The 12778-nt window shown below is 40.7% G+C and overlaps 1 non-coding gene across 1 annotated transcript; it reads left to right on the top strand.

Annotated features, from left to right (window-relative positions):
- Positions 1-1243: 1243 nt before the first annotated feature.
- LOC117020936 (U4 spliceosomal RNA) lies at positions 1244-1384 on the top strand. Its single transcript, XR_004422764.1, has one exon. It is a non-coding gene; the product is annotated as a U4 spliceosomal RNA (small nuclear RNA).
- The last annotated feature ends 11394 nt before the right edge of the window (positions 1385-12778 follow it).

The following is a 12778-nucleotide window of genomic DNA, read 5'->3' as shown; positions in this document are numbered from 1 at the left end:
ATCAAACACAAAGATTCGTGAAGCAGAGCCTTGATTTAGGGGTTTTCACACATTGTTTTTGCTTCTCTTTCCCTGTTTATTTCTACATTCTTGCTTCTGTATCATTAACCGTTCAACGTTCTAAAAACTCCTGGGAACAGTTATTATGACCCATTTTAGAGATGATAAAGTTCCAGTCAGGGGAAATAAGACCCTAGTATAGTAAATTGCATGACCTGGATTAGCCCCACCATGAGTTTGACTTCCATGCCCAGGCTCTTTCTGCAGGGCCTCAAAGAGCAAGAATCTGCAACCCCAGCTTGCTGTCAAGTTGACAAATGTGTTAAATCAAAGATAAAGGCCTTCATGTTAAGTTGTCATGGGATCAGTTCACCCAAGCCTTCACATCCTCCTCAGCTCTGTTCCCATACAGCGGCCCCTCTTGAGCTCGTTGCTGCAGCAAAATAGTTCAAAAGTGGGGGAGTCCCACGTTGGAGGACTTTGACAGTGGAGCTCTGCTTGTGCATGTCCCAGGGAGCTATATTTAACTTACACCATAGCAGAGGATCAAGGCATACTAATTAGGAGCTACAGCCTGGTGAATGATAATAACGGGGAAATGACTACTTGGGATTAATCAATGTCAAAGCATTGAGAATTCCACACAAAAAGGAGAAAGTATACACTGCAAACAAATGAAATTTGGAGAACCTAAAATCAGGACAGTACTGAATCCTGTGCTTTTACTTCCAATTTGCTGTTCAATTGTCTCCATTTCTTACTGAAATCCTCATACTATATGTTTTCATCATAAAAAGAGCGATCTATAAACACTTAATCTTAAGATTTTTCAAGATACTTATCATTGAAAGGTTTTTAAAATTGTAACTTCAACTATGTCAAAAAATGGGAATAATAACTAATGGTACTACTATCCAGGAGTCAGCCATTATTTCTCTGCCCTTGAATGTCAATATTATGAATTAAATAAAAGCCAAATATATTACCAGATGCCACTGTTGTCTAAGTCATGAAAATTAAAGGGAAGACGTGAGGAAATAGGCAGAAGAGGAGAGAAAGCAAGGAAAAGATTACAGAATCATAGTATTAGAAAATAACCATAATAGAATGTCTTGGGAGTTGGGGCCAAACAGATCTAATTTCAAGTCCCAGCTCAGAAATTTACAAGACCTGGGTTATTTAGCAAATTATTTAACCTGTCTGTGCATCAGTTTCTTTGTGGATAAAAAAACAATATGCATCTAGCTTTGCACAGTGGCAGTATCGTAGCCAATGAGGTTTATCCGAGGTGCGATTATTGGTAATTGAAAACTTTTCCCAATATCCCACTATGACAACTTGAAATATAGTCAGCATTGGCAATTTTTGACAGTCTGTAGGGAGACTGAGAAAGAAAAAATAAATTAATAATAATAATAATAATACACATCTCATGGAGATATTGTGAGTAATGACCAATTAAAAGTGACAGGCTTGGTCATTACAGATTCCAGCCTGGAATGAAGCATTAGACATCATCTCACCCAACACCCCACCCAGTATAGGAATCCTCTGTCTAGCACCTCCATCAGAGAAAGGCCACCTGTGAACGTGGAGCTTACAGTCTAACAAAATGGCCATTCTTTTCTTAGCTACACTTATTAGAAATGCATTCTTCAAAGTAAGCCCAAGTTTACTTCACCCTAACTTGAAAAGGCGCTTCTGAGAATGTGGGAATGAGACCTGTGCCAGTGGAACCCCAGGAGCCCAGATTCCTGTTCGAGAGGCCGTGGTCCACGTCCCAGTTGCTGCTACCCTGTGACTCAATCAGCTCAGGCCAAGACCTTTCTGATCCAGAAAGCTCACTGACTGTCCCTCCCCTCTCCTGCAAGTATGGAGTTCATTTGTATAACTTTGTTTTCTACTTTAAGAAGTCAGGTGTAATCAAAGCAGCACAGTTTGAAAAGCAGGGAAAAAAAAAAAAAGACTAAAATTTCACTTCCACTATTAACATGTTGGCTTATGTCTGTCTGTCTGCGAAGTGCCCTCCATACATGAAATATATTTTTCATTAAAATGGTATCATGCTCCAGACATTATTTTGTAGCCTTCTTACTGTGTTCAATTAATTAACAGATAGAGATTCTAGAGCTCAGGGGCCGAGCACCCTCCAAGATAATGTGACAGAGACTGACTGATAGGAAAGTGAATGAATTTAGACACCCCCTGCATGACCAAAACTGACTCTACAGACCTCTTAATTTGGAAATTCAGTCTTCTGTGAATCTTCATTATAATGTGTGATCTTAAGAGTGCTATTGGATCTTAGAAAATATGGGGAAGTGTCTAGGTGTAGCTAATTAAATAGCCATTAATTTCAAAGAGGCATAACCCCATATCTATTATATTTATCCAAAAAAAAAAACATAAAAATCTGTGATAGTCTCTACTGAAATCCAGAGTTACTGAGTCTCTATGATATACCTAGAAATACTTGTCTAATAGTTCCATCCATAAAAGGGAATTAGGTTAGTTTTGTAATCCCAGGGATTGTCCGTGCACCTGGGCTGTGTGTTCACAATAAGACAAGGCAATGTGGATAATCAGGCCCAAGAACGTGGCCCAACCACTGGGTGTGACAGGCCCTGGGGATGGTCTGGCTCTCAGAAAAGGTTCAGAGGGCAGAGGAGGAGGCGTGGTGTCCGGGACATGCAACATCTCTAATCTTTGTTCAGACAAAGCAACCGCGCGTTTAGGGAAAAGGGCTGTGTTAGAATCATCTGTGTTTCCCATGGCCTTTCTCAGAGACAAGCACATCATAATAATCCCAACTGGGAGTTACTGTGTGCCTTTTCTACTTCCCTTTCTGCTCTAGACACCTTCACTCTGTATGCCTCATTCCACTCTCAAAAAATCCCGAAGAGATGGGAATTGCTAACCACATTGTAAAGATAAGGGACTAAAGCCCCATGGAAACAACTAGTCCATGGCTATGTAGTCAGAAAGTATGGAGCAAGGATTGATTGACTGATTCATTCACATGTTTACTGAGCACCCACCATATACCAAGAGCCGTCCAGGTGCTAGGTCTAGGGTCCCTCTTCTCATGAAGCTTATATTCTGGGGGTCAAGGAAAGGGAAATAAACAAGGAAACCAAATAAATTCAGAACATAATTATACAGAGCATTAAGTGTCAGGAAGGCAAACAAGCACAATACAGACAGAGAGTGACTGGTGGAGAGAAGAGGGCTGACTTAAACAGGGTAGTTGGGAAGGATTTGCGCGAGAGGTGAAATTTAAGCTGAAACTTGCATAAAGAGAAAGATCCAGACATGTGAAGATCAGAGGGAAGAGAGCAAGCGCATGCAAAAGTCCTGAGACAGGACCAAAGTTGGCTTAAGAAAAGTGGTAGTCAGAGGCCAGATTATGCTGATCTTTGCAGGTCACAGTAAAAAACTGAGATTTTATTCGAAGTGTGATGAGAAACTTCTGGGAGTTTTCAAGAAGCAAGAGAAAGAGAGAGATGATCTGATTTACATTTTTTAGACATAAAAATCTCAGCCAATCTTATTCTGAATCCCTGTGCTCTTAACCCTAGGGCAATAATGTGTTTCTAAGAGTTAGTGTCTAATTAGTATAGAATAAAAGAATAACAATGACACAGTTCAAGAAGCAGAAATGCTCCCAGTGGGGGAGAGGAGAATGAGAATCCAAAACAGGTGAAGTCCTTGAAGACAGTCTGTATTTGAGGGTGGGCTGCTCAGAGCTTTCCTGGTCCCACCCATCAATCAAGGATACAGACCCAAGAGGAATCAAGTGACAAAAGCAAGTCAGAAGTCAGTTCTTAGATGGGCAAAAGTACTAGGAAGATTCTCAGAATAGCAAAAAAGAGAGAGTGGACCTCAGAAGCTCAGAATTTGTGGGTACAGAGAGGACAGAAAACAAAGAAAGGAGGCATTAGAAGGAGAAACTTGGAAAACAGGAAATACAACCCAGGGACTAACAGGGAGACCACCACCAGCCCTGCCTGATCTCCTGACAGGATACACTTCCGGGGAACAATGTGTAGAATTTGGAGACTGTCACGTTCTGTGTTGGTGTGGGCGGTGCTGCGTCTTTGGGTGAAATGAGAGTAGATTCCACTCCGGGGAAATGAGAAAACACAGGCAAAGGAAATTGGAAAGGAAGGAGCTCCAAAGGAAATTGGAAAGGAAGGAAGCTCCAAGTTTAGCATGACTTTTTCTTAATTAACCTTCTCTGGTTCTTATTAGTCATCTCCTTTATTTTGTCAAGGCATACATCATGTTGATTTAATAGCCTGTCCTGAAATTTTGCAGGATTATTGAGGTCACAACTACAGGCAAATTGAGTTGTGTGTACTCTGTAAACTTAAGGTAATTTCATAAAGCTAATGAACTTACCATTTCCCTTCTTTGTCTTTCCTACTTTATTCTCCCTCCCCCTTTCTCTGTCTCTAAAACTCTCTCCTTCATCATTTTCTCTGCCTATTCTTTTGTATGTTTGTATGAGGATAGGTAAAATAAAACAACAAAAAAGTTTGCAGGGAATCAATATGAACATGTATTATCCGTGAGTTATATTATATATATATATATTTATATATATATATATATATATATATATATATATATATATACACACACACATTTAATATGAGAGCAATATCTGTCTTTATCCAAGCATCAGTCATCTGGATTTTATATGATCCAGAATTTGTTAAAAAAAAAAAAAAAAAAAAAACCCTGAAAATAATTTCTCCTCGGTGGTTTTTTGGTCATTTCTGCAAATTCTTTCATTATTTGGATGTCATTCACTTGAATCTGAAGACATGAAATCATTTAAATCACCCAGAGATTCTTTTACTATCTCTTCCATTGACTTGTGTTTCAATTTCCTCTTAATGATGTTTATTTCATTCTATTTATTTTGAAGAGCCTTGCTAGAGAATGTAAAAGGAAGTTAGGAGCTAAGTTCTGCTTTCTGTGTGTCATCTGTTAACATGGCACCATCTGCCTCCAGGCAACTGGTCTATTCCTTTCCTGTTCTCTTCTGGGTAGTAAACATATTTACTCAAAGGAAAAAAAAAAGGAGAGAACAAAGGGTTTGCTACAAAAGAGTGAGGGATGGAAATGGAATGAGACCCATTGGTGCAAGATAACAAGCTGTTTACCCCAGTCTACTGTCAGGACCCAAAGCCACCTGCTTGCTTTCATATCTACTACAGCCTCTTTGAACAGCTCCCACCAAAAATTATTAAGAGGAAATAGGGAGTAATATTTGCGTTATCTGTGAATGCCATAACCACCATACAGAAAGAGAGAGATCAGTCTGTTCCATGCTTCTCTTCCAGTTTCTCTTAGCAATCTTTGGTATTCCTTGGCTTGTAGATATTTCACCCCTATCTCTGCCTCCATATTCCCGTGGTATTCTACCTGTATGTATGTATATCTTTTCATATGGCACTCTTTTTATAAGGACACCAGTTGTACTGGATTAGGGATCCACCCTACTCCAGTATGACCTCATCATAACTAATAACATCTGCAGTGACCCTATTTCCAAATAAGGTCCCATTCTGAAATACTGAGGGTTAGGACTGCAACATGAATGGAGGGGGGCACCATTCAGCCCATAACAATCAGATTCCACGTAATAGTCATCTTTGCATGTCTAAGACCTAATATACCATGTCAAGTCTTTGCTTGGAAGACCAAGGCCTTCAACAATACAGGTTTAATTGGTTTAAATATATATATCTCTGCCACTTTTAGTATAGATGCAGGTCAAAGTGAACTTGGGATTTACATTTTTTTCTGAAAGTTTTAATCATTAGGATGTCAGAAAATCTCTGAAAATAGAATGGGACCCTCCAATCTCAAGAGATCTATCTCAACGTGATCATCTGTGGCTTGCACAATATCCACCTCATTCCTCATGTGAGAGGCCTACATATGACAATGTATATCAAGCCCATTATCTGGCACATAGCGGTGACCAACCTTAGGCCTTGCCCTCATGATCTAACACATAAAGAATGAGGCTCTTGAAGCTTACAGGTATCCCATTCTGTGGATACCTGAAGAGAGAGATCCCCACTCCTTTATTTTACCTTATTTTCTATTAGAATCCAAGAATGATGAGATGCAGAGATGAACAGGGCACAGGGATTTCTTAAAGAGGTTCACAGTCTGCTGGGAAAATAAAATGTGGCAAATACTACAACAGTGTGAGCCAAAAAGGTGTAATGGGAAGCCAGAGGCCTTGAAGATCGGGCTGGATCTTCAAAGAAGAGTAGCAGTGAACCAGGTTAGACGACAGATGAAGGTCTTTCCAGGCAGTGGGAATAGCTTTACAAAATCCCAGATGTCAAGAGCAGCAAGTAATACCAATGGCTGCATGATTGTAGCCCTAGTAGTTTGGGGTCAGAGGTCAGATCAAAAGTGCCTGGCAAGTCATGCTCAGGAGCTTGGACTTCAGGCAATAGCCGAAGGGTTTTAAGCACGCGAACAGCACTACCAAATCTGCAATTCAGAAAGACTTCTGACTACAACAAGAATTTACCAAAGGAGGCCTGCATGGATCAGAGATTACAGGTTAGTAATCCAGAAGAGAAATAATGATGGGTGCATGAACTAAAGATGGACAGTGGGCGGGGGGAGGAATCAGGAAGAGGTCATGGACTTTCCCTGTGTCCACTCAGAACATCCGGCGTCTGAGCTAACATTTTCTGTGCACCCCTCCTCCAGCTGAACTTGGACTTGAATGTCCACATTCCCCCACACCTGTGCTTCTCCATTGGAGACACTGCTTGGCCACTGGAGGGGCTTTGCTCACAGGCCTAGAGGCTCAAAGTGACTAAAAGTTCACTCTCCACAGAGTACCACCCCCCACCACCATTAATCCCTCAGTCCTTGGCCAGTGATTATAAAACATAAATGAAAAGCCTAATTGCTTTGATTCTGCTTGGGACACATCCCAGCGTATAAGTTAAACTTCATAGTTCCCCATGGGATCGGGCTGAAACCACACCCTTCCCTGTCTCACTTCTCTTACTCCCTACCTGCTTCTCTTAGAAGCACTTCCTTAATAAATTTCTTACATATGGATGCTTTCCCTGAGATGCCCTATTATTAAACTTGTCCTAAAATAGAAGATTTGAGAACTATTGAAAAAACATTTGTTTTTTAATGTGCGGAGCTTGGTACGTGATTCAATGTGGGAAGCTTTGATATTAACTAGAAGAAAAAGATTCAGCAAAACTCAGACTATGTTTACAAACAAGTGTTTGGAGGCCAAAAAGACAAATGCTATTCAAGTACAAAGTGAATTTCATCAGTCTAATTTTTATTCTTCCTTTGACTCTTTTGGGGTGGGGGGGGGGCCGGGGAGTCTCGATCATTAAGTAGCTCAAGCTTTGTTACTCTAAATTTAGGGTACAGCTAGGGTGCCATGTAAATCCACTTTTCTTTAGTAAGATTTTTATATAATTACATTTGTAGTAAGAAGAGAAAAATGGGTTGAGATGCCTTCCAGGTGTCAAGGTGCTATCATTCATTCCCCTTCTTGCTGCTTCTTCTCCCCTTCAATGGGGCCACTGGGTTTCCCCTAGTGTCTCATATTCTTCATTTCCCAGGAATGAGTTGTGCAGAATGTTCTCCACTGACTGTTTGTTATTCTGGCACTCTTGGCCTACCCTTAGTTCTAAGAAATGTGCTTTCTCTTCTTTATTTTCATTTCAAATTTGTGAGTGAACAAATTTGGGACATGTGCTACATTCTATGAAGTCTGAGCTTATGAGATATGACTTTAAAGAACTGAGAAGGGCTTCTGTTGTTACTTAGGGATTAAGCCTCATATTCTGTAAATGTATCTTCAGCACATGTAGAGTTGGCTATTGCAATCAAATAAAATTTACAACAAAGTTAATCTGATACAAATGTAATTACAAGGTCATATGAGTATTATGTGCTATGTGTTAATAAACCCCAAGTAGCTCACATAAATGCCATTTCATACCTAATTTTTACATAGCCAAAGTAATATGTGTAGTTTTTAAGCTCCTTTAAGAGAGAGTATAATCAGTTTTCAGGCAAACCAACAGTTTCCCAATCACACACAATTTAAACAACACAGTTCCTAGATGTTAACCCCTCACCTCCCCCCACCCCCAATAATTATTATCCAACTACATTTGAGGGCCGTTTGGATGCCCAACACTATGCTAGGTGCTGGAGACATGGGGAAAATGGCAGCATGGTCTCTGCCAGCAAGCATCCTGGGTTCTCTTAAGTCTCACTCCCAGCCGCCAGCATCTAGCACTGATACTTGCGGGTTCCACTCCTGCCCTGCTGTCTCCCCAATTCTCACACTGTCAGACTCTGCCCTTCATCAGAACCATCCCTGCACACTGCCTCCTGGTCTTTGTCCCCAAACTCCATCCTAAGGCCTCAAGTCTACAGAAACTCTAAACCATAAGCCCTTGGCTTCTCTGCTGAGTTAAGGGGTCACAACAGAATTGTAACTGTATTGTTCTCTGGGTGGAGTGGCTATGAAAAGGGGCTTTGGCTTCTTACAGGTAGGGGTACAGGGTGAGATGGAACAGGGCTACGGGAATAGCAAAGAGTGAGGCAAGAAGATAAAGGGTCAGTCCCCAAGAGCTGTCCACACTGGGCGAGGGTTAGCAGGGATTTTCCTTCTGAGGGGAACTGAAAGGAATCTCAAGGTGAGGACAGGGATGATAAAACAATAGTGTATATTAGGAACTTGCTAGGTGCCAGGGATCGTGCTAAGCCCTAAATATGTTATTTTGTTCAATCGTCACAATCACCTTCCAAAGTAGTTAGTATGGTCATGTAGCAGATGAAAACAACTGAGGCTCAAAAACATGCCCCCAACCAAGCACGTAATGAGTGGCAAACCAAGGCTTTGAAACCAGCTTTTCCTGAATTCAAGCAATATTCTTAACCGCTTCGTGAAAGACACTTAGATCTGCTCTTACTTTAACATACACCAAACCAGAGCATGAGTTCAGACACAAATACATGGCATCCCTTTCCTTATCACTTGCTCTTTGGTTCCTGTAGTAAATGAAAGAAAAACATCCTTTCAAATAAAAGGAGTCCAGGAGAAGCAAGGTACCAATGTGAATGAGATTTGACAAAATATCAATGGCAGTATAAAGAGGTAGCTGAAATCAGGAGGGACGCCATCTCTGGTAAAAAGGAAAACAGAGACTGGAGATGCCAAAAACATATGTCACTACGCTGACCCTTTTGCAAAGTCTGGTCATATTTGTATGCAGCCAAACACAAACAGAGGCTGGATCCAGAGGTTTCTCAGGCTCCATCTGGGCTCCTGGGTACAGAGGCCCTGCTGAGGAACTCGACTGTGAACATCCAGGTGGGCAGCGAGAGCTCCAACTCAGCTTTAAAGAAAAGGGAGGCATCCCTTGAAGAAGGAAAAAAAAAAAATTACCCCTTTTCCCTTATCTTCTTGTTAAGACCTGCCCCAGGGAAAAGCTGTAAAATGACTAATGAGCCTGAGATCTGAATTTCTAAATACCCGTCCCCAGAATTCTTTTCCCCTCTCTTGTGCTGAGAGATAGGTATGGTGCCTTGGACGTCACATATACCAGTTCCTTTGGGATAGAAAGTTTCAGGACACTGCACTCAAGTAATCAACCTGTTTCATTGACTGTAGATAAACATTAATGTAAAAATCCAAACAAAACTTTTGGCTCAGCATTTGTGCCTCCCTCACAAGGTCTTCATTCATCATCCTGGTGAGTTTACCGGGGGTCAGATCATGGCCAGGAACCCAGTCGGCTCAGATACATGAATTGTCAGCACATCTCTTTCAGGGACAACTCACACTTAACAAGCTCAGCGGGTAGACATAGAGACCCAATGCCAATTTATTCACTATGTGAGTTGAACAACGACTATCACAGGGCCTAAAGCACTTCAGGTCCATACCAGTAGTACATCTCCTGCGGCAGGCCCATGTCTTTGGGAAGCCAAATCACATTGAAAGTCTGCTTGTGGGCCTGGGAAGCAGTACAAAGGGCGTTAAGGAAGCAAAATACGTAATGGCATCAGGCTGAGGTGGCCAGGTGGAACCATCTTGCAGAACAGAAGCCCGTTTGCTAAAGTCTCCTCTCCCAGGATGCACAGCAGAGGTTTCCCCTACTATCTGAAAGCAGAGCCTTCCTATGAAACCTTTCTTAAGCCTAAATGGCATAAAGCGAAGAAGCAATTACCATTAATTGACACTTAAATATTTTAGCCTTTCCAGACTCAAAAAAAGAACCTACCAAATCATAACAAATACTCTTTATTACGTGTAGTTTTACTCTAAGCGTAACACCCTTCCAAGCTCTCTTAGGTTTCGCTGATTATCTTAGGACACATCTTGCTAATGGATGCACAAAACAAACGGAGATAAAGGACAGATGCTCACAGACACAGTTCAAAGCTATGGATGCTTGATACTGAGGTGCTGAGTGAGGTATGGCAGGGGGAAGGAGTGTGGCAGGGCCACATTTGTCCCTTGGGGTGCTGCTGCCTCTATAATAGTTGCTGCAAACCAACGCGGAATATTATAATGGCTTTTCGCCTTTGGGCGTAAAAGTGAAAATCTTCCTCCGATTTCTTTCGCTTAGTGAAAACAGGTACCAATGGAGGGCTTTCATAAAAGTGAAATGGTGGAAAGCAAACTTTCGAAAAGCAGGCAATACCTGTACTTAGATATGCAGACAGTCACTGGCAAGTTAGCATCTGAGACTCCTTTTTTATGTTTTCATGGCTAACCAATGCTTTTACTTGTCTTGTGTTTTTTTCTAAAGATACGATAATACATTATATCTGTTATCAATCAAATCTTACAGGCCTAAGAGCCATTCTCTTTTGAAGGTAACTTCATTTCTCAGTTTTTATCCATTATTTGTTTATCTTCAAAGGAAATTCTCTGATAATCTTATTTTCCTTTTAGAGAAAGCCTTTCCAAGCTTATATTAAAAGCTTCATGTAAATCCCCACACACTGGCAACAATATTCATTTTAACATCACTGGTGAACAGGAAGAGTGTGAAAGGCAGAATATTAAGAACAAATTAAGGATCCTTGGCAAACCAAGAATTCAATACTGGCAGAATATACTGTATCGCTCTTTCATTTACTCAGCCTTTCATTCCATAAGCATTTATTGCAAACCTCCCATTGGCTTTACATGTTCTAGACACAGGCAAACAGTAATGAACCAAATAAAGTTGCTGCTTCATAGAACCCGAAATTCAAGTGAGAGGCAGGGAGACAGACCACAAACAAAACACAAAACAGAAAACAGCAGTCAGTGACTAGCACTCTGGTACAAATAAAACATGTCTTACAGAGCAACTGGGTAGGGTGGTCAGAAAAGACCTCGCTAGGGTGATGACATATATACTAAGACCTACATAACAGGAAGGAAATCGCTGTATGTCAATCTTGGAAAAATGCACTCCTCACAAAGTGTATTACATCTGATCCAAGCCATACATCTATATCTATTATGCCAAACAGCTCACACTTAGGATAATTTCACGAAGATTTTCTAAACAATTGCATTGTAGATATTCTCTAGAACATTGAAAAGATAGAGTCTAAATTTTAGATGCTTGTTCGTTCCAGGATACCGTCCATGCGACTTAAAACTGATGAGACAGAACAACTTTTTTACTTTATTCACCCAGCCATTCCACGTGTGGTAGATGATTAAGACGATAAAAGAGAACTGCACATGATTTGGCTGTTTTCCTGCTCCTCAGCTCCTGCTTCCCCCACCAAGAACCCTAAAACCCTGGCACAATGCCAGTAGTTTCAATGCCTCTGCCAAAGTGGCAATATTGCCCAGTAATACTCTCTTATTTGCATTTTCCTTTCTAAGCAAGGAGAGACCTGCTTGGGTAGCTATGCGCTGTTTCATTAACTCATGCTCCTCATGACAACATCAAAAAAGATAGCAAAAGCCATCAGGTTTTGGCACCATCTTTTAATAGGTAGTTTTTATTCAGATGCTAGCCTCTGGTTTTCAAAAATTTAGAGTCACATTTACTTCTCATTTCTCACATAGAATTACAGTAGACGAGGAAGAAAAACAAAAACTAGGAAGAAAGGAAGAAAAATAAAACCTAGGAAGACAGAGTAGATACATTTTTAGTGCCCGGAGTTTTCTATGTCAATAACATTTAGTATTGAGCTGAAAGCAGCCCTTGTGAGGGGAAACTGGGAAAGAGCAGTAAGAGTAGAACGAAGAGAGTACGAAGAGTAGTAGTACGTAGTAGTGAGTAGTAAGCATTTTGTCATGGTCAGTCCACAAAGTAACAATGTCTTAGCTTGTGGTTTGTGGGTTTCCTTTGGCGTATTCTGTCTCTCTAGATACTTTGCTGTTGTTTCCTAATTTAAAACTACCATTTTTAAAATGTTTGTTGTAGGAAAATACCCAAAATGTTCCAGTTTAATAACAATTTGTTATCAAAACATGCAAACTCATAGTTTGGGAGTTTACCTCCCAAACAACTAACAACCATGTCACTTGTAGTCAGTTTTTAGGACATTATTCCCAAAATACATTCCTGTTGTATTAATGTGTCATGGAATTCACCTTGCCCAAACATCTCTATCTACATAAGTGACATTCCAGTAGAAATCAGCCACCACCATTAGAATGAGAAAAACATTGTAAAACTCTGTTATCAGATACAGGCTGTAGATGTCCAAGTCCTACCCTACACTTATCTTT

Source organism: Rhinolophus ferrumequinum, chromosome 3 (genome assembly GCF_004115265.2).
Source record: "Rhinolophus ferrumequinum isolate MPI-CBG mRhiFer1 chromosome 3, mRhiFer1_v1.p, whole genome shotgun sequence".
Lineage (NCBI taxonomy): Eukaryota > Metazoa > Chordata > Mammalia > Chiroptera > Rhinolophidae > Rhinolophus > Rhinolophus ferrumequinum.
Note: the sequence above shows the minus strand (reverse complement) of the source record. Positions and strands in the feature narration are given on the sequence as shown.